The sequence below is a fragment of the Topomyia yanbarensis genome, chromosome 2, assembly GCF_030247195.1.
Source record: "Topomyia yanbarensis strain Yona2022 chromosome 2, ASM3024719v1, whole genome shotgun sequence".
Classification (NCBI taxonomy): domain Eukaryota; kingdom Metazoa; phylum Arthropoda; class Insecta; order Diptera; family Culicidae; genus Topomyia; species Topomyia yanbarensis.
This window is the reverse complement of record NC_080671.1, coordinates 367,735,835-367,757,667: the sequence shown is the minus strand read 5'-3', so window position 1 is coordinate 367,757,667 and position 21,833 is coordinate 367,735,835. Positions and strand designations below refer to the sequence as shown.

At 37.4% G+C, this 21,833-nt stretch overlaps 1 protein-coding gene across 4 annotated transcripts in view; it reads left to right on the top strand.

Annotated features, from left to right (window-relative positions):
* The window catches only part of LOC131684460 (uncharacterized), a 374,204-nt gene that overhangs the window by 84,678 nt on the left and 267,693 nt on the right, over positions 1 to 21,833 (top strand). For 3 of the 4 annotated variants that reach the window (XM_058967367.1, XM_058967366.1, XM_058967364.1), the window contains one exon: positions 11,879 to 11,923. The gene's annotated coding sequence lies outside the window, so the exon portion shown is untranslated. The remainder of the gene's footprint in view (positions 1 to 11,878; positions 11,924 to 21,833) is intronic. The other variant, XM_058967365.1, reaches the window with a different exon arrangement.

Genomic DNA, 21,833 nt, shown 5'->3' with positions numbered 1-21,833 from the left:
GTGTGTTCGCGGATCGTGATAGGTCTTTTATTTTAATGTCACAGTCACTTATTTTGGAGATGAACATTTTGAGATTTCAAAACTCATATAATTTGGGATCAAGGCAAGGACGTAGTCCATTGTGTATTTCTAGTTGTTGAACAAAAGATCTGGTATTGCAGGATGCTTCTTGCGAGTACTGTTTGTTAAATCTTGATTCAATCATACCGTTATCAAGATCGTCATGACACATTCCGGGGGCTTGTACACCATGAGATCATTTTTATTTTGTATTATATTTGTATATTAGGTATTTTTTAATGATTCAGGAGTTTTTGATCCATTAAAAAGTCACCAATCACACATGGGGTCTAAAAATAATATGCCATAAAAGAATATCCAATAGCGGTAATCTCGCAGGTGTATTAGCTTATGTTAAACCAGATGGACTTTTAAACCAGATTAAACTATATGGTAAACTCCGATATTGTTAAATCATATGACGCTGTCTCATCGTCAGTAACTAACACCGACTTAATGTTAGTTATATAAGTCCAAACTAGCACCAAATAGGATGAACACTAAAAGCAAAAAGTCGCATATCTTTCGTGAACGCTTAACCGATTAGCTGGTACCGTGTGATGATTCGGTAGTGAGCGAAGAAGCCCATGTTTGCTGATGAGGAGTATTTAACCGAAACCGTCTTTTACGATGAGGTGCAAACACCTGGTGCCTTAATTCTTTCCATTTAATAACTTTGATTCATTTAGTTTATTAAATTTATTTATTTAATTTAATTTGTTTGATTAATTGAATTTATTCAATTCATTTAATTCATATAATTTTTTAACTAATTTTATTAAACTAATTCATTTATTTGTTTCAATTCATTTACTTCATTTAAATTATTTAATTTATTAAATTATTGAAAATAATTTAATCAGTTTAATTGATTTCATTAATTTATCTAATGAAATTAATTTAGTAAGCATGATTAATTCAATTAATCAGATTATATTAATTATTTCAATTTATTTAGTTAATTTAATTATTTTATTTATTTTGTATTTCGATGACAGAACTTTTAACCTCAGTGTCATTTCCATCTTTTTCGGGCTAGAGAAATTTCTTTAGAAAAATCTCTTACCCTATGGGAGGGGTTGGGAATCTAACCCAGTTGAGCTGCGTACAAGGCAATCGATTTACCAACTACGCTAAGCCAGCTCCCCTTATTTATTTTATTCATCTTTTTAAAGGTTTTGTTCATTTTGTTATTTTTCCAGTCCCTACTTTTTATTCATTTCATCCAATTTGTTAATTTGACCCAATTCAGTTTATTTTGTTAATTTATAGCTTTTTTGAAATAATCTAATTTTTCTTTTGATGAGCTGAATTAAACTGATTTATTTATTTTACTACTTTGATTTATGTTAATCATTGTACTCAATTTATTAATATGATGACTTTTTTTTGCAATTTTTGGCGCTGGTTTTTTTATTAAATTTAATTTGTTTTATTGACTTTCTAAAATGTATTCAGCTTATTCCAAGTTTCATTCGTGCAGGACTAGAAACTATGTTTATCACACCTCTAGTTGGGTGCCCACTTCGCATTCTTCAAACTAATGAATGATCCAACTGTGATATATGTAAGAAATGTCTTATCTCACTGCTAGATGGATTAATTCGGTTTTTAGTATCTCCTAAGAAACCTTCATTTATCTTAAACAAAATAGCATTAGAATTATTTAAAGTTCATAACTGGCTTAATCGTTATTTTGCAGTTGTGTTAATAATTGTACCTACATGTACTATTGAGCATGTTATGGGACGTTTTGTTCGGTGATGAGTTATTGCGAAAATATGTATTTTAAATGTACACTGATTTGGTATCCACATCAAAAACTGAAAAAGCTTCAGTATTCATTATATTTAATAGTTCAAAACAGTTGACGTGTTCGTTTTGAAATTTTCACATTATATGCAGAATTTCTATCTCCATCGACATACGTAGAATTTCATTTTTTATTGTCTATTCTTTAAATAAACTATGTTATGCCGATTTTAAAGCCCTTTTTAGCGTTTTTGCCTTTCTCGTATAAAGAAATGCTATCTACTGACTCTAAAAATCAACTTTTTAACCGAAGCTCGGAGGGCCGAGTGTCATATACCATTCGATTCAGTTCACCGAGATCGGAAAATGCCTGTTTGTGTATGTGTGTGTCATCTAAACTCACACAAGATGGCTAAACTGATTTACACAAATTTCAAATAGTTTCAAATGAAAGGTATAACGCTCCCACAAGCTGCTGTTAGATTTTCCGTTGATTTGAGTTCCGGTTCCGGAGTAATGGTTTTAAGTGCGCTGTCACACAGCAAATTTCCATATAAAGTGGTAACACCATGATGTCCGAATGTTGTAATACACATTAAAATGGGTGCAACATTACTTGGATTTGCAGGCTTGGATCGCTAATCATCACTTAAAGTACCTTTGATCACATTGGCCACCTATGACGGTTCATGAAGCCCCCAGGGAACTCGCCAAGTTCCTAAGCTAATATCACACCTATTTCTCAGCGAATTCTTGACCGATTTATACAAACTTGATTTCAAATGAAAGATACAGTAATCCTATTGAATACTATTGAATTTCATTTGGTTCCAGAGTTACGGTTCATTTTGGTTCCGGAGTTACAGAATGTTTAGTAAGGTCAAATTGGAATTTCCCATATGAACCGTTACAGTCATCATTCCTCATAGGCTAAAATTTTATTGAAATGGTCACCAAATTACTTCGATTCGCTGGTCTATTTTTATTTGCCTTTTTGATTTATTATCACGGCTTAAAGCGTTAGCATAAATGAACTATGAAGTTTTCATGTTTTTTTTTCATTTGGTTAAAATAAGAAAAATAACACAAAGATACTGCTTGTTCGTCGAGACTTGTTGACGCAGCTTGTTTCTGCGTGTTGAGATCCTTGTCGTCGACTACCGAAACTGAGAGGTCGGTCCGTCCAACTTTTCTCGCTTTGTGTTTTCATCGGTAGGGGTAACTGGGCCAATTCGGACCTAGTAAGGGTTTATAAGCTATAAAGCTGGAACGTTTCAACCGATATATAAAACGTGTCTCTTTGATATATAAAACGTTGTAGTAAATGTATAATAAAAAGTAGGAGCTGTGCCAAATCAACCAAAAATAGGTTATAAGCTATAGCGCCGAAATCTGTCAATCAATGTGCGAAAACTTATCTTTTCCCGAAAGCTCAACCGACTGCGCACACTTTCCTCTCAAATGATTTTTCGCGTATCTGATCGTATATACGGCAAAAGGGCCGAATTGGACCAACCCACATTCTATTATTCACACACCGATTAAACGAAAACAGTTGATAGTCTCGCCCAAACCAAGATATTAAACAAAAGACATTATCCGGCACATCCAAAATCACGATAATGCATTTGATTGAATTAGTTCTTGTTGCCAACAAAAATCTTGTTTTTCGGCTTACACATTTACATATTTTTAAAAATAGCGCTTCGAAACAACATTCGCCCCTACACACCAAAAAATAATGAAATTTAAACGACATGTAAATCAATACGAATGTAAACATAATAAGATTGAATCAAAAATTTGATCGAAAATTACGTTAAAATCAATTGGAGCATCAAACAGCATACAATTTTACACTTTCATTCGTGTAATATTACATGTCATTCGTTTTACAGCAGTATTCGAGTAAAAATACATTGAAGTGCGTTGGTTTTCTGTTTAAAAAAACTGTAATTTTCAATCCACGTGTGAAATTATAATAAAATTCGTTGTAGAAAGCACGACAAGTCGTGTGTATTTGTAGTGGAACTTATTTTTACATTTATATTCATGCTCCAAATATGTGCATGAAAATAAACTTAAAATTACAGAATATTTTTTTCTGTGTAGCACACGCAAACTAAGAACCGCAAAATTTTGTGAGATTGAACAGAGCTACATGACAGCCATGAAAATTATATCTTCGCTTTCCGTAATATTACCATAGCTGGGGATCCGAATTGGTCATTGGGGCGAATTGGTCCACTTTCCCCTATGTTTTTTCATGAAGGCTGCAACAATTAAAAATATTAAGGATCAAATATCAACTCAGCTGTCAAATAATCTCAATTGTAAAATAAAAAATGTCCATTATACCATCTCACAAATTGGAAAAACGTGGCAGTAGAACTTTTTGAAAGACTTTTGGTTGGGAAAAACCTACTTAAGTGTTAGAGTAGGAAGGGGGTCATAAAATGCCGGAATTTTATCTACTTGGTTTATTAGTGGTCCTGTTTTGGGAAGCGTTTTCTAGAAATTTTTGCATCCTTAGGTAAAATGTCTTTCAAAATGAGTTATTTCAAAAAGTTCTATTTTGAACATGTGCATAACATGGACTAGTATTTTCAGACGCTTCACAGATTAAACAATGAATTTGCAAAATAGATCCTAAGATCACGCTAACTTATCCACTGTTTTCGAAAGGTGCTCTAACTAAACGATTTGTCCCAAATTCATAGCATTCGTTCCGATCTATCTACTAACCTTCTTGTTCTTAGTTCCAAAATTATTTACAAAATTATCACTAATTTTTAATAATATATTTTGTGCGAAAGGGATTTAAACATTTCGGTAAAAATCAGCAATAGCATATACACATTAGAGTGAGAAACGGGTGTATGAAAAAAAAAATTCGCTCCGGGTAACTTTCTGGGTCTCATTCAGGTACCAGAACAACTTTGCAAATTTTAAGCTCGATCGGTGAAAGTATATTTTTGCGCACACGGTTCAAATTTTACATGGGTTTTCGTATGGAAAAATCGACTTTTTCAAGATATTTCTTTCAAGAGTCGCCCGTTACCTCCAAAAAATAAATAGATGTCTGATTTTTATAGGAAGACCGATATACAAAAATTTTAATTTATTCTTATTATGTACAAAAGAAGCCTTACTTTATCCCTCAAAACTCTTGTGAAGTGGCCAAACAGTTCCGATAATTGATTTAGGCACATTAAGAGAAAATCGAAACAAAATTGCATATAGTTAAACAACCAGCAGCAGTGGTGATAGAAAAAATGAATATTTTATCAATCGTCAAAGCATAAATCGGTTTCCGCTCAAAAACTTTTTTCTCAAGCTTTAGATCGTTTCGTGGTCTTCGCGACTTTTTTTCTTTGTTAAATTCCCTATAAACGCCACAAAACGATTTATTTTTAGGAGGCAATAGGCGACTCCTGGGCGAATTATTTTGTGAAAGCTAATTTTCCCATGCAAAATCCCATGTAAACTTTAAACAGTGGGCGCAAAAATATACTTTCACCGATCGAGCTTAAAATTTGCAGAGTTGCTCTAGGACCCAAATGGTACTTAAAAATTTGCGCGGAGCAGGAATCTAATTTTTATCCCACCCTAATACACATGCCTTTTACTGTATCGATTTTGTTGGCTATTTTCAGCAAATTTAAGACTAAGAGAAACGAAAGCAATGAAATTGAATGACGGATAGGTATGCTAGAGTGAAACAGAACTTAGAACGAAAAAGTAGGGCTAGGCAAGCTCATATGTACATGATCGAAAGGAAATGTGAAGAGTCATTAATTGCTATCAGCCATCCGTGTGTACAGAACGAAAAAATCAACAAGTAGTTCAATCACAATAGGATCGGTGCACCGATAGCTTGGTGTCGATTGAATGCATACTGCACGGCTTGATGCTAGCAGAAGGAGAAAAAGAATGATCGCATAGTCGTTCTAGACGAGGATTCGTGAAGTTTCTTTTGCTGGCGTCGGCGGTAAAACATGATGATGAGTTATGTTCGATCAAAGATCATGTGGTAGACTTGGGTGCATCGCCCAACTCCTACTTAGCAGAAGGCAAAGGACTCTTCACATTTCCTTTCGATCATGTACATATGAGCCTGCCTAGTCCTAGTTTTCCGTTCTAAATTTATAACTGATTCACTCTAAAATATTAATCCGTCTTTCAATTTCATTGCTTTCGTTTCTCTTAGTCTTAAATTTGCCGAAAATAGCCAACAAAATCGATACAGTAGAACCCTGCGGCAATTGAAATATAGTAACACACATGCCTTTTGTTTATATTTTTCCGGTATACCGAACATGTTATAGTTGGCACCACAGTACTGTTGAATGCCTGTATAATATCAAGTGTAGCGCATCAGTCTATCTTCTGACGTCGCACAAAGCAGAAGCAAAAAAATCGCTGCGCTATAGCAGGCTATAGGCCCAGTGAAACAAGTTAGCTATTGTTCTATATCAGTGCACCCGGTCAAAAAAAATGCGGAGGAACATGGTCAGGCGATTTAAACAGTTTGACGTTTGATTCAACTCGCCTGTGCTAATTGCCCCTAGGAACAAATGCAATTTGCGAATGCGATTTAAAGGCGATTTCAACACTTTGACAAATTTTCTGGCGGCTGAAATGAACTTGCATGTTTTTTTGCGTTTTTCAAACATGGCGGTCATGTTTGGCTTAAGCTTAAAATTGTTTTTTTTTTCAAACGATTGGCGTGTTCTCGCTTGTATTTTGTTTGTCTAGTGCACTTCATTTAGCCGACGAATGTGGGAAATTGTGGAATCGTGTATAAGTATAGTGGAACAAGATCTCTGACCGAAAGTCAGATTGTGGTAAGTTTTGGTGTGCAATACCAATTTAACCATCGATTCTTCCTATAGTTTGGTGGTGATTACCTAGTGTACTGATAAGTTTATGTGAGTAGATAATGAATCAGAAAATAAGTATTATTTGTAATTTTCATATTAGGCAATTAAGGGTGATTAAATGGCGCGTTCCCTGGGCGATTTAAGGGCAATTTAAGGGCGGGTAGAGCGGCAAAAAATGACGGCGGCAAATCACCCAACTGTTGCATTTGAATTTACTGGCAAATTGTAGGACAATTAGCCATCCGAGTTGGCAAATAGCCCCCCGTTAGCCAGCAACTTGCCCTTTTTGACTGGGCACATACAAATTGTATCGTTGCCCCCGGCTGCAGAGTGAAATGAAACAAATATGCCTGTGCTTCGGGATAACACGATTTCGATCAACTCTAATAAAACTCGTGTTAGACCCACAGTTCACTACCCATGATCGCATAGTTGTCCCGTTTTCTATGGGATTTCCTATGTTTATGGGACTATTATGCGATCATGGGCAGTTCAGGAAATGGAACAATCAGTTAATGCTTATTCTCGCTGAAGTTACGTACATTCAGCTACATCACGTAAAAAACTGTGTTTTGATCACGTTTAGAAGCTTAGCACAGGCCGAAAACTTCATTGCAAAGAACAACATGCAACACGAGGTCGAATTTAATAACGCCAGAATCAAGATCCCCGTGCATATGGAAAACGACATGGTGGACGTGCGTATCCATGATTTGGCCCCGCGCACGAAGGAAGATTTCATCAAACGAATCATGCCGCAATATGAAGAAGTAGAATCTATTACGAATGACACCTGGAAAAAAATTTTCACCGGCATTCCCAACGGCGTTCGTATTGTGAGGATGCGAGTGACTAAAACCAATACCTTCTTACATGACTATCGAATGCAAATCATCGAAGGATGGCGTGACCTATAAGAGAACAACGCCAATCACATATCCCGGGCAGACCCCAACATGCCAATTCTGTAACCATACAGTCCACTAAGGAAAAACATGCGCCGAAGCAACTAGTCAAAACTCATCTACTACAGCCAACTCTAACAAGCAGCCACCGACACCTTCAGATAAACCAAAAACAACGATCCAATTAACCAATAATGCAGGTACAACCACGACCACCGCTCCCAAACCAACAACTAGCATCACCAATAAAGAAGAAAATATCGATGAAGACAGATTTACAACAGCGACCCGTAAGAAAAAGAAACAAATAAGAACCTCTGATCGTGAACAGCAAGAAAGCAGTACCGATGATGACATGGATGCGAACGATAACGCGATAGAAGGCAGACTGAATGACCACCAAGCGGCTTCACCGCCAAGTAAAAGGATCTTAACACGCAGCAGCAAACTGCGTCAACAAGATCAGGAAGACCGATATTCTTAGCATTTTTTTTTTTATTTTTACTTATTGTAAAAAAATAAAAGACCCACGGCTCAGTTGTGCTAACGCATTGAGCCGTTTCAAATAAAACTTAAGATTAAAAAAAGTGTAGCGCATAAAGTATCATCGGTGAATTTTCGCAACGTAATGGCAACAAAAATATAACTTATTTTGCTTTGCATTAGTTATGAATGTGTTTATTCAGTGATGTGAAAGCATTTCATTAATACGTGTGAGTTTCTGCTGAAAGGCGAAATGATGATATGTGCCGGATACATATGTATAACACGAATACGACTTTGTAACCTAAAATAGTTTCAGTAAGAATTTCGGTGTTTGACAACTGTGCAATTGTCATAATGTCATACGACAAAAACAAAATTGCAACTAAATTTCAACAAACTCTGCAGCATCGGCAAACAGATCGGAACATTAATGAACATGTTCTAGCTGCCAACATAAATTACTATTTGGCGACAAAAGATGTGATAAAATAATCTTAACATTATCTGTGTTCAACCATTGCAACAAATTTATTGTTCTCTCGTTCCAACATAGTTCGGAGTTAGACGATTCCAAATTAGTTACGATTTGCTACTTGAGCTTCTACCCAAATTTTCAAGAGAAGACCCAAAGTATATTTTTCTACAGCGTTTTTTTTCTGTAACGCAATTTCCTTTGGTTGAACACCGATCAAATCACAGCTACTGGCTACTTTTACAAAATCATTTATATCGTAATTTATGGTATTTATGGTTAGTTTAGAATATTCCTTAGCAGATCGCGCAAAACTCTATTTATCCTGTTGCATTCATTGATGTTTAAAAACTAGGGCTAGGTAATGTTCGGAACATAATCGGGTTGTTGACGTAGGACCAATATTTTGTGTTAAAGTTTCTTTAATAACCTTGAAAAATCTAATTAAAACATACTACCTTCACTGGTAATTCGCCAAAAATTATTTTTCAAATAACTGGAAAGGTCAGCATTTCTTAACTTTTATCGGTAGATATTTACCGAAATCTATCAATTCTTATTGACATTTGTTTATATGAAAAATTTAAAATACTCTTGTTTAACCCATTCATGCCCATGTTGTTTGTGGACAACAACGTTTTTATACAGATATAACTTTTGATTGAGACGAGATTTGCTCACAAAAACAAGTGAGCCTCGTTAATGTGATTATTGACTTTAATTTGAGTATTAATAGTTACAAGGATCAGCTCTAGAACTGAAGTTATTGCAATTAGTCTTATTGGATTCCGAAAGAGCAGTGCTGCCAGAGACAGTTTACGTTGACGAAGGAAAATGATTTTTTTCATATATCTTCGTTATAATGCAATATTATTGAAAACTGATAAAACTCATCAATTTAGACGGTCGTTGGCTACGTGTTCCACGTAACTGGACTATTGTACTTATTCTAGGAGAATTGTATTGAGCATTAGGAGGTAAAAATTGACCAGCTTCTAGCATTGCCATGGAAGCACCCATCTTTATGAAAATAGGCTTTTCGTGTTTCTTGACTCCACCGTTTTCAAGGAAAAATAGTTTTGAAATCCTACATGCACTAGAAAAAAGTTGGGCATGAAAGGGTTAACAGTTATGTGTCCAACAAAAAAAACACCTTCAACAGGCCAACGAGGGTAGCCGGGTACCCACAAATTAAAATGCTCATAACTAAGGCTTCCTTTAACCGATTTGGACACTTTTAGATATTTTGGATTCAGGAACTCGTCCACTTTTTGGTTCTGTACAAAAGAAACGGAATAATGGATCTGGTTTTTGGTAATCCGGATTTTCCTGAGTAATGTTCCAGTACTAGGGTATGATTTGTAAATTTAAATAATGCCCTAGCAAAATGAGTATCAAAACTCTTCAAATTGTCTCGGAAGTCTGTTCTTTATTGTTACGGGACCCTATGGCAATTTGAAAAATGGAATTGGAATGGAATGGCCACTCACGGCCCCACGGAAACCTGCTCCGGAATGTCCGTTCCGGGGTCGAATCACCAAATAGTTCCAAAACCACGAGATACAGCCTACTGATGCAATTCCAAGAATTTTGATACCCATATTGCTAGTATTCCATTGAAGTTCGCAAATAGTACCCCAGCACTAAAACCTGCTTCCGGAAAACCGGATTCCCGGGAACCGAATGAAGTAACTCGATTTATTTTTACCAAGTCCAAAAGTGGATGAGTTCCTGAATCCAAAACGGCCAAAAGTATCGAAATCGGTTGGATATTATGGGAGAGAGGGTAACATTGGATCAGCAGGAACTATGAAACATTCGCAATAAAATCATAATGCATGATCAGAATCATCTCATTCCCTCATATTTCACGATTTCTAATTCTTTACACGTGTTGCTATATTTTGGAAGAGATCTGATAACTCTATCTCTTTTAATGGATATTTGTTTGTTTTGTGATAGCCAGAGTAAATTTGCAATGAAAACCATTATTCCATCTTTATTAGTTACCATTCATTGAATAAATATTTAGTCTATTGCTATTTATAGCAAATTTTATGCTCAACATTTGCCGCGAACAAAGTTTTTTGGTAACTTCTCATGGTTCCGTGAAATTTCACAATTTTCATGAATAGACCCATTGGGTAACTGTGGAACGATTGAGTATGGGGAACTGTGATTTTTTTTTTGTTTTTGTGGTCTTTTTCAAAATGTGAATGGGTTCCGATTTTCCACAGTAAATACTACTCATATAGTGCAAAATTAGTAAATTTGGGCAAGTTTTGTAGAAATTGTCTCTTATTTCAGGATTGCAGCTAATATGCATATATGGTGGTTCGATGTTACGCGATGATATAGTGTATTCTTTCGTAAACAAACGATTTTCGCCTCAATATAACTTTAATTCAAAGCGTTAGGATCATTCTTCGTCAAAACAAAAGAATAAAATTTATAAGTAGAATATTTCACTATAGGCGACATCGTGTTTCATAGTTCCTACCCATGGGGCACACTGATACATTTTACCACCGACTGTTTATTATCCAAAAAATGTTATTTCCCGTGAATTTTACCAGCTGGAAAAAATATATGTATTAGTTAACAACAGAGTGGCACTATATATCACTTTTGGTTACACAAATAACAAGTATTATCATTGTAGAAAAAATGTGTTTCATTGTTACCCTCTCTCCCCTACCATAGTTACGGGCATTTTAGTTTTGTGGGTACCCGGGTACCCACGTCGGCCAGTTACGTAGTAAAAAAATTCAGGAGCCCCTCCTCACTCCCACCCTTACTATATCAACAATATTATTAACCCAAAAGCTTGACTTAGTGAAGTTCTAAGATGTCACAAAGTTTCAATTTCCAGCTATGGATAAAACATAGGAATTTAATTAATTGAAACTTAAAAAGGTACCCGGGTACCGCGTCGGACACACAACGGTTAAGGAAGTGAAAAGTCTAGTCAGATGCACCCCCTTCTTCTTGCTATTTGAGCCCAAGCGTTAAATATAGATGTCGATCGCTGCTGTAACTAAAGTGCTTAAATGTGTAGGATGAATAGATTTTACAATATTAAAGAATGTTATTTAAAAAAAACTTTCCTCAGTCGACCCTACTGCAGCATTTGACAGCAGAGTCAGTTATCGGCACAACTTCCCTAAAACTGTGCTGATATGCATTTACTGATTCCAAAACTGTGAAGCTTGTACAATGTACATCAACGTTTTACTAATTCAGCATGTAATTTCATTATGAAAGTAGTCTCAATTGAATTATGCAAATGGTACTAATTTAAACTTTCTCTCTCTCATTAGCAGTCTCCTCGGCGGTCCCGACATGGAAGCAGTGCTGTAGTGGAGGTAAGTTTACAACATTGAACAGGACAGGTGAGAAGGATAACGATGTAGTTTGGTGCACTCTCTAGAAAACGGATTGTGATGTAGAAGGATTGGAAAGCTCATTCATGTTATTGATGGAAAAATCAGAGAAAACGCATGAATAACAAACGCAGCAAAAAAGTGAAGCTGTAAAAGCCTTGTTCTGAAGGTTGGTTAGAATACATCAAAGTTCAACTAAGGTTGCCTTATCGCAGCTTATGCTTTCGTAAAAATAGTCCCTTTGCTAAATTTACTTCAAAATTCCGAGCTGATATTTTCTTTGCTTCGAGAAAAAGAAAAGTTTTAACTCTATTGTGGCTCTAACAATTACGGCCATTATCATCAGCTTAAGTGTAGAAAAGACACCCGCTACCGGTTGGTAATTAAATTTCTTATCGTTGGGACACTGCTTTCCATTCATTCGGGATGAAATGAATTTATTTCTTCTTGCCATATTCGCATCTTTTAATTGGCTTGAGTAAAGAGCCAGTTAAGAAAGATAGGTCCGAAACATTTGATGAACAGGCATACAACAATTTTCCCACCTACGATCTCCTTAAAAAATCGAAGCTGTATGGAAACAAATGTTCTAGAATGACAATGAAAAGTCAATGTGTAGTACAAAGAGATTGATTGCACCGACATTACATACTATTATTCATTCTGTACCATTAGATCCAACACAAACGTCGGGAAAAACATCCGCCGGAAGCTTATTTACTCGTCTCGCAAAAAACACAAATAGAAAGAAATTACTCATTCACCATTAATTGAGTTGGTCTGCTATTAGTCACTCCAACCTTGGTTAGAATTATACGGGCGATGGGATAAAACAAGATGGTTCATTTCAGCACGTCCATTCCATTTCTTCCGCTTCCAACTGATTCTGGCGAAAACAATTTTTTGCTAATTAATTTCCGTTTTCCCCTTGCTTTCTTCCAAAATTAACGTAGTCTCGATGAGTAGTTACAACCGAGCTATCAAATTAATGTTTTTTTTGTTTTTGTCTCTGTCTATTTGTGTTTTCCGAGAGATCCTTAAGCAGATGTATGTGCTCAGTCGTCAGTATTTAACGAGTAGTGATTGTGTATGGAACATTACTAATCACAGTTTTGTAGACAAATGTAATCGGCATATTATTTGCATTAAAAAAATTTTTTTTTTTGTTTTCGCTGCCTAAACACAGACTAACTGACATAAAACTATGAAGAAATTGCTCCAAAACATATCGATCCTCCAATTTCCCCAGAACATTCGCTCCACATTTTATACATGGACTCAAATCCTCATTTACTGGTAGGTTACCCCTCAGGCTTAGGAGCGATTTTTGGCTAGTGATCTATCCCCCGCATGCTTGTTCGTATGTCAGTGGCGCCATCATTGTAAATGCGGCCACAGTCCCTACTACAGATATATTTAAAATAACCGTTGAAGCGGGCGAAGCATTGTTCTCAAGTGTTAGTCTGTGATCTAAATTCGACGCCATAAAACCACTTGACAGCTGATATATGCCGTACAAAGTCGAAAATTCAATTCGAGTTAAAATTCAAGTTCAACCAGTACGAGATGGGTTCAATTTGCAGCGTGTAGTGCTTTCTAATTACAAGTGCACATCCAGTACAAGTTTGGGATCTGTTTGTGTAAACTGTATTTTGGTAGGTATACATAAATGCTTAGCAGATCTCAGCTGTCAATCTGCGTCTACATTGAAAAATATAATATTTATTTAAGCCCAACCAGACTCTGCTCGGCAAATTTCAGGCCAAGGTTCAATCTCGACAGAAAGTGCTCCGAGGTCGTTGCCTGTTCTGTGGCCAAGGTCCTCAAGCAAGCGCTATTTTTGATCCATCCTAATGTAATTTAGGCGCACATAGAGTGAAAATAGCTTCCAAAATAGATCTCATCTATGACTGCACACGTGTGCCCCAAAAGCGGCTGGATTGCCCGAACGGATTCAATGTCAAGCTGCATCCCCAAGTTGTGCGAGAGTGGTTGGGAAATTTTTTAAAAATAAAAATGAGTTGAGTTTGTGTATGAGTTATTAATCCCAGAAGAAGGTAGAATTTCTAGCGTTGTACCATTGGGTAAAAACAAGAAACATCGTTGTTATTTTGCGAGTGCCTACATCATCATCATCACTGAAACTTTAAATGCTTACTCAACGAAAAATTATGGAAAAACAACAGGCAAATTTCGTCTCAGGAAAATATATCACATTTCTATTCATCCTTTTAGTTGTGTGGCACTCGCCCCACATCGACTATATTAAATCTTAAAACTAATTAGATACTTGTTCACTCTACCTATGCACAAAGAACGGGTGGCCATATAATACTTCCATTTTGGATCGATGTTCCACCCGCTCACAGTTCAGTGTCACATTATCAACTCCGTCCAGTACGTGACACCACAGTGCATATAGTTTTAGCCAGCATCATTGCATTGCAGATCACCGGCGCCAGAGGGGGGATGTTGACAGTGTTTGCTAGTTGTCGTCACTCATTAGACAAGCGAATGAAGCAGGACATGACCACAAAAGGGCAAAGTGCTTCAGACTGATCCTGGATAATTTAGTTCTCATTTCCCGGATAATCACCCCCACAGGAAAAGGAAGAGTGGCATCACCTTCAGACAGAGGGAACAGGTGCTCGCTAGTAATTGGATGTAATCTGCCGGTCGACAGCAATTGGTATGGATGGATGTCGTTGTCCTCTAGTACAGTGAGAGGGGTAGTATAGAACAGACGACCGATTTTGTAATATAATGTAATGAATAATGTAATGAGATGATTTCAATGTTATTCAGAAATTGCCAAAGGATTTATGGTAAACATTAGTAACACCGATGTCAACGGTCGTGGTCAGTTATTTTCGTCCGTATGCCTTTTCACCTGTTTTTATATCTCTGAAAATGAACCTTACACCTTATGCAACAAAATTTTTCCGATCTTTTTACTAAAAATAAGTAGTACACGGTAGGAACACGGGTGATGCCAATTGAGCAGACATTTCTTTGGACTGGGCAAACTAATTTCTTTGTTTGTTTAGTGTTCATTTGACCAACTAGGGAACTAATCCCCAGTGAATTAAATTTGCGTGGGGAATACGCATTGTCTTGTCTGAGTGAAATGATTTTTTTACATTAGAGGTTTTAAACCTTAGGGTCATTCGCCTCTTTTTCTGGTTAAAGAAATCTCATTAGAAAAATCTCTAACCCTATGTGCGGGGTTGGGAATCGAACCCAGGTGAGCTTCGCACAAGGCAATCGAATTACCAACTACGCTATGCCCGTCCCTAGTGACATGGTCACTGTTGAATCATGTATCCTGGCAAAAAATCGAAAACTCGCGAGAAGGATTGAAAACCAGTTACCAATTTGCGGTATGTTACCAGTAGTTCTCGTATTCGAAACGACAGACTACAATGAGGAAAGCTACGATTCGCCAAAAATATAGATCTGAGGATATTCGGAGCCATAAATTAATAACAAAAAAATAAAAAAGGTATTCAAAATCAGTAATGGTGTGTATATTATGGTGGGACAAAAAATAGATTCCAGCTCCGAGCAACTTTTTGGGTACCATTTGGGTCCTAGAACATCTGTACAAATTCTTAGCTTGATCCCTGAAACTTTATTTTTGCGGCCACTGTTTAAAATTTACATGGGATTTTATATGGGAAAATTGACTTTCACAAAATAATTCCTCCAGGAGTCGCCCATTGCTTCCTAAAAATAAACCGTTATGTGGCTTTTGTAGAAAATTTAACAAAGGAACAAAGTCTCGAGAACTACGAAACGATCTGACGCTTGAGAAAAAAGTTATTAAGCTGAAACTAATTGATGCTCTGACGATTAATAAAATATTCATTTTTTCTAGCACCACTGTTGTTGGTTGTCCAATTATATGCAATTTTGTTTTGATCTTCTCTTAATATGTCTAAATCATTTATCTATACTGTTTGGCCACTTCGCAAGAGTTAAGGGATAAATTGAGTCTTTTTTTTGTACATAATAAGAGAAAATTAAAGATTTTGTATATAATTCGACCTTCAGCAGCAGTGATGCTATGAAAAGTAAAAATTTCATTATTCTTCAGGGCATCAATCGGTTTTTGCTTAATAACTTTTTCCACGAGCATCAGATCGTTTCGTGATCTTCTAGACTTTGTTTCCTTGACAAATTTGCTATAAAAACCAAGCATCTATTTATTTTTAGGAGGTAATGGACCACTCTTGGAAGAATTAATTTGCAAAAGACTTTTTTTCCCATGCGAAATCCCATGTAAACTTTAAACCGTGGGCGCAAAAATATACTATGCTATATTTCACCCTAAGGAGGAAAATTTGGTAAAAACCAAAATTTCTCACTAGGGTGAAAATTTGTTGGTAAAAACCAGTCTTTGTACAGGAGGGCACAAATCCTTATTTCATACTATGTTGCGTTTCGGCTTCGCCTCTTCAGAAACCGACACTAACGTATTGTCGGAATAGATTAGCGCCGGCTTGACGCAAATCCCTTAAAACTAAAACACACTATGTGTTTCAATCAAACGACTGATCAAACGTGATGTCCCGTTCGAGCAGAAGTTCTGTTTATGCCGATGAGACACAAGTGAAGCCGAAACTTGTCTTGGCTTAGCAGGCCTATGCGAAAGCACTATGCTATATTTCACCCTAAGGAGGAAAATTTGGTAAAAACCAAAATTTCTCACTAGGGTGAAAATTTGTTGGTAAAAACCAGTCTTTGTACAGGAGGGCACAAATCCTTATTTCATACTATGTTGCGTTTCGGCTTCGCCTCTTCAGAAACCGACACTAACGTATTGTCGGAATAGATTAGCGCCGGCTTGACGCAAATCCCTTAAAACTAAAACACACTATGTGTTTCAATCAAACGACTGATCAAACGTGATGTCCCGTTCGAGCAGAAGTTCTGTTTATGCCGATGAGACACAAGTGAAGCCGAAACTTGTCTTGGCTTAGCAGGCCTATGCGAAAGCACTATGCTATATTTCACCCTAAGGAGGAAAATTTGGTAAAAACCAAAATTTCTCACTAGGGTGAAAATTTGTTGGTAAAAACCAGTCTTTGTACAGGAGGGCACAAATCCTTATTTCATACTATGTTGCGTTTCGGCTTCGCCTCTTCAGAAACCGACACTAACGTATTGTCGGAATAGATTAGCGCCGGCTTGACGCAAATCCCTTAAAACTAAAACACACTATGTGTTTCAATCAAACGACTGATCAAACGTGATGTCCCGTTCGAGCAGAAGTTCTGTTTATGCCGATGAGACACAAGTGAAGCCGAAACTTGTCTTGGCTTAGCAGGCCTATGCGGCCCAGTCGTTTGATTGAAACACATAGTGTGTTTTAGTTTTAAGGGATTTGCGTCAAGCCGGCGCTAATCTATTCCGACAATACGTTAGTGTCGGTTTCTGAAGAGGCGAAGCCGAAACGCAACATAGCAAAAATATAGTTTCACCGATCGAACTAAAAATTCACAGAGTTGTTTTGGAAGCTAATGGGACCCAAAAAGTCACTCGGAGTCAGATTTTTTTTTATTCGTATAACCATGTCCCACTCCAGTGTATATGTCAATGTATGTGTATTTGGGTACGGTGTTGGGCACCCACCCCGACCTGCTAAACAAACTACTCTTGCCGGCTAACCTGATTCCTCCCAGAAGAAGAATCCCTCTAGTCTAACTACTAATTATTTGGTTCCCTCAGAAGGGTTAGAGCACCAATTCTCGGCACATCATACGGATTATCCAAGTTACTGAGCCCTTTGGCTCCCTTATGCCATTCAGCACAAGTTCTTGAGCCTTTTGACTGTACCATTCAGCACCGCACCTCTTTTAAACGCTTTGGCTCCCTTCTCAGGCCATTTAGTATCACTTCTGCGCTGAGCCAATCAGCTTACGACTTTGTCGTGAACTATTCGGTCTAGGCTACTCCAACGGAGAATTCCCCAGTGAAAGCAGTTCTCCCGAAACCGTAGCCGACTAGCCGGAGCACAGTGTCCCCTAGCTGGACAAATCCTAAAAAAATTATTTTGGATTTTACATGATTTAACATTTTTCTCTGTTTGTAAACATGTTGAATAGAGTCGTCTCAAAATATTATGTCTTAAGAATGACATTTAGATTTTTTGCAGAGCTTCAAAGGTAAAATGGATGATGAATTCTAAAACAACTTTGTTTCAACCTATGTTATTCAAATGAATGTATATTTTTAGTTAAGATTCCAATTAGGGTCGAACTTGTTGTTTTTAAAGTTATTTGCTGGACTTAGTCGGTACAAGCTTTTCTTCTCGCTCAGATATGAAGGGTAAATAATAAGTCGTGCATTTAATTAAAATTATAATGTTGAAAGTGACTGTACTTTTATGAAACAGTTTGGAAAGTTGTAGTTGAAAATTAGTATACTTTCCAGATATGAATGTCTTGTTTGGTGCCTTTCTGCCCCAAGATATGATAAAGGTAATTTTTCATGATAAGTAGTGTTCGATTATCCAGGGTTCGTAATATAATTTATAAATGTCTCTCAGCATTATCAACAATTGAAAAATGTGTATTCTACTCGAAATTCACCACAATTTTTTTTAAATGAATTTTCAAATATCGCTTTATATTCGTAAATATTGAGTTTTCAAACCATGCTAATTTTGAGGTAAAAAATAAAAAATTAACATCATATATGAATTCAGCGTCACAAAAATATCACAATGTGAAGTTTTCACCAAATTGGATCTAACACGCTGTCGAAGAATTTCCCGATATAGAAATTACTCCCGATGCTGATTCTTCTAATGTTTTCGCTATATTTCTCTTGGGCCGGATACCATGGTCGATCCGACAACGACAACTTTTGGATGGAGCGTGGTGTCCGGTTCAATGGCACCCCGACGACTCATATCTCGGTACTCTATTCGAATAGTTCTCGGCGACGGGACTTCAGCGGAGTTTCCCGGGGTTGAATGCTTTCCCTAAACCGATGCTTACGGTTGTCGTAAATTTCTGCTGTAAGGCGGTCATGATATACGCCACCCTTTTTATTGGACGCGTTCCATATGTTTACGTCGCTTATCATGTGGACGACATGGACGGGTTGATGTCCGCCCCACTCATACTAAACATCTCCCAACACGTCGCTTCAAACTTCAGACATTCATAAATTACGTGCTACGGTGTCTACTCAACATTTTCACAATCCGAGAAGAACGGTGACGTTGCTGTACCCGAGCTGATGAAGATACTTTCTGCAGCAGCCGTAGTCCGACAGAAGCTGTGTCAGATGAAAGTTCACCTCTCCGTGCTTTCCATTGACGCGCGTCGACTGGTTTGGGATGAGTCGGCCACCTTCCTTTTTCCGTACTATCCCATATGATCCTCGCTATTGTGTTCGTTACCTTCGCCGACTTTTGCAGGCATAGTCGACGTGGTTGTTGACCGGTCGTCGATTATCACTCCCGATCCCTTCAGTGCACGCTTCAGTTCAATCACATGCAGCTCAATCCCGTTCATTAGCTTCTTGCTCGCTTCAAGTGTTTCACCCACCACCGATAGTGACAGGTCGTCCGCAAAACCGACGATTTTCACTTATCTGGGGAGCCGCACTGTTAAACCTTCATTGTACATTCCGTTCCAAAGAGTTGGACCGATGAGGAACGCTCGCTGTGACTCACATAGACTTCCGCCTTTCATTGGTCTCGTACAGCAGCAGTTTGTCCGGGAAGTAGTTTTTTTCAAGATATGGCATAGATATTCGGGAACCCTCATTCTGTGCAGCGCTACGGCGATGCATTCCCAGCTAGCGCTGTTGTACGCATTCATCACAACTATCGTAACTACAGCGCAGTATCGATTTCCTATTCACCTTTCTACAGATACATTCTCAGTACTCTCGAGCACTGTCGGAATTGCCTCCACTGTCGATGCTCCTTTGCGGAATCCGAACTACATCTTGTGCAGTTTCATCAGCCTGTTAAGAATGATTATTCTGATTCCTTCCCCTTTCTCCGAAATATTCTAACGGAAGCTTCATTGCACAATCGTACGTCTTTAGAGCATCCTGCAGGCAGGACACACCCTCTTGTGTTGGTTACTCTACTACCCCAATCTCCAGCCCAGACAACGAAGCCACCACCAATGACTACTAAGTTTCGGTTGATCAACTGCTCTTTTAACCGCTCCAGCATCAGGCTGAACTGATCCAATGTCCCGCTAGGAGATGCGTAACAGCTGCACACGAGAACGTTATTGATTTTGGCGATCACAAAGCCTTCGTATGACCGTTCTACCACTTCTTGAATGGGGAATAACTTGTATCACAGTTGTTCCCGTTCAATCCGCCATCTAGTTACCGTCAACAAGGGGGACTTGAAATGGTTCTGCGATCAAAGCGACATCATCAGTCTACGACAGAAACTATTTCTGTCGTAGACTGACACAATAGTTGCTGTGTGATGTCACAGTGATTCGGATTTATCTGCGTTATCTACATAATTGTTGACCTGCAGTCGTCCTCTTATAGGCAAGACATTTAAAACCACCTGTATGATGGTCGTTTCCGTCTGATCTATATTAGTGAAGTCGCAGGGTAACCCATCCTTTGCAAAAATACATATTCATCTCGTGGTCACTTTGCCTGTTTGTGGCGAATCCTAGACCAAAAAGATAGGTGGGTAATGTCGGAGACATAACCGGAGTGAAGTAGAATACACTTTAGGATGTTAATGCGAATGCTACAATTTTGACTATATTCTGATAGGTTATATTAAAACGAGACATTTCGTTATTTCTAATGGAAATACTGAAATATCGGTATACGTACATCGAAACCTAAAATATTCCAACATATTTATCCTCATATGGTAACCCTGCAAAGAGCATTAAATGAGAGTGAATCAATTCATTTGGCAACAGTAGAGAATCGTATATACTTGTACCGTTATTTCGCTATTTCCATTAGAAATACCGAAATAACTTATTTTAATAAAACCTTTCAGAAATTAGTAAAAATTGCCGCATTCGTATTAACAACTTAAAACGTATGCTACTTCATTTCGGTAATGTCGTTGACATTACCTACCCATCTTTCTAATCTAAAACAGAACAATTGTTTTGAAAACCTAATAATTGCATAACCTAAGACGATTTAACCCTTTCATGCCCAACTTTTTTCTAGTGCATGTAGGGGTTCAAAACTATTTTTTCTTTAAAACGGTGGGGTCAAGAAACTCGAAAAACCTTTTTTCATAAAGGTAGGTGCTTTCCTTGCAGTGGTAGAAGCTGCTCAATTTTTACCTTCCAATGCTCACTACAATTCTCCTAGAATATTTACGATAGTCCAACTGCGTGGAAAACGTAGCCAAAAATAGTCTAAATTGATAAGTTTTATCAGTTTTCACTAGTATTGCAACATAACGAAGTTATATGAAAAATTCATTTTCCGTCGTCAACGTAAACGGTCCCTGGCAGCACTGCTCCATCGGAGTTCAATCAGACTAACTGCAATAACTTCAGTTCTAGAGCTGATCCTTGTAAACGTTAATACTCAAATGAAAGGCAATAGTCACATTTATTAGCCTTACTTGTTTTTGTGAGCAAATCTTGCCTTAATCAAAAGTTATAGCTGTTTAAAAACGTTGTTGCCCACAAACAACATGGGCATGAATGGGTTAAAGCTACACTTTTGTGAAATCTCAGCAGAAAACAAAATTACGTGTTAGTCCAACGAGCTTTCTGTCCCGTTGTTGTTGTGAATCATTAAAATTTTGAACATTTTTCAAAGCGTTATGATTGCGATTACAAGGGGAAATGTTGGTTGAATGGTATTTATTAAATTCTCCCAATTAATGTTCTATAGCTAAACTATGATCATATTTCCT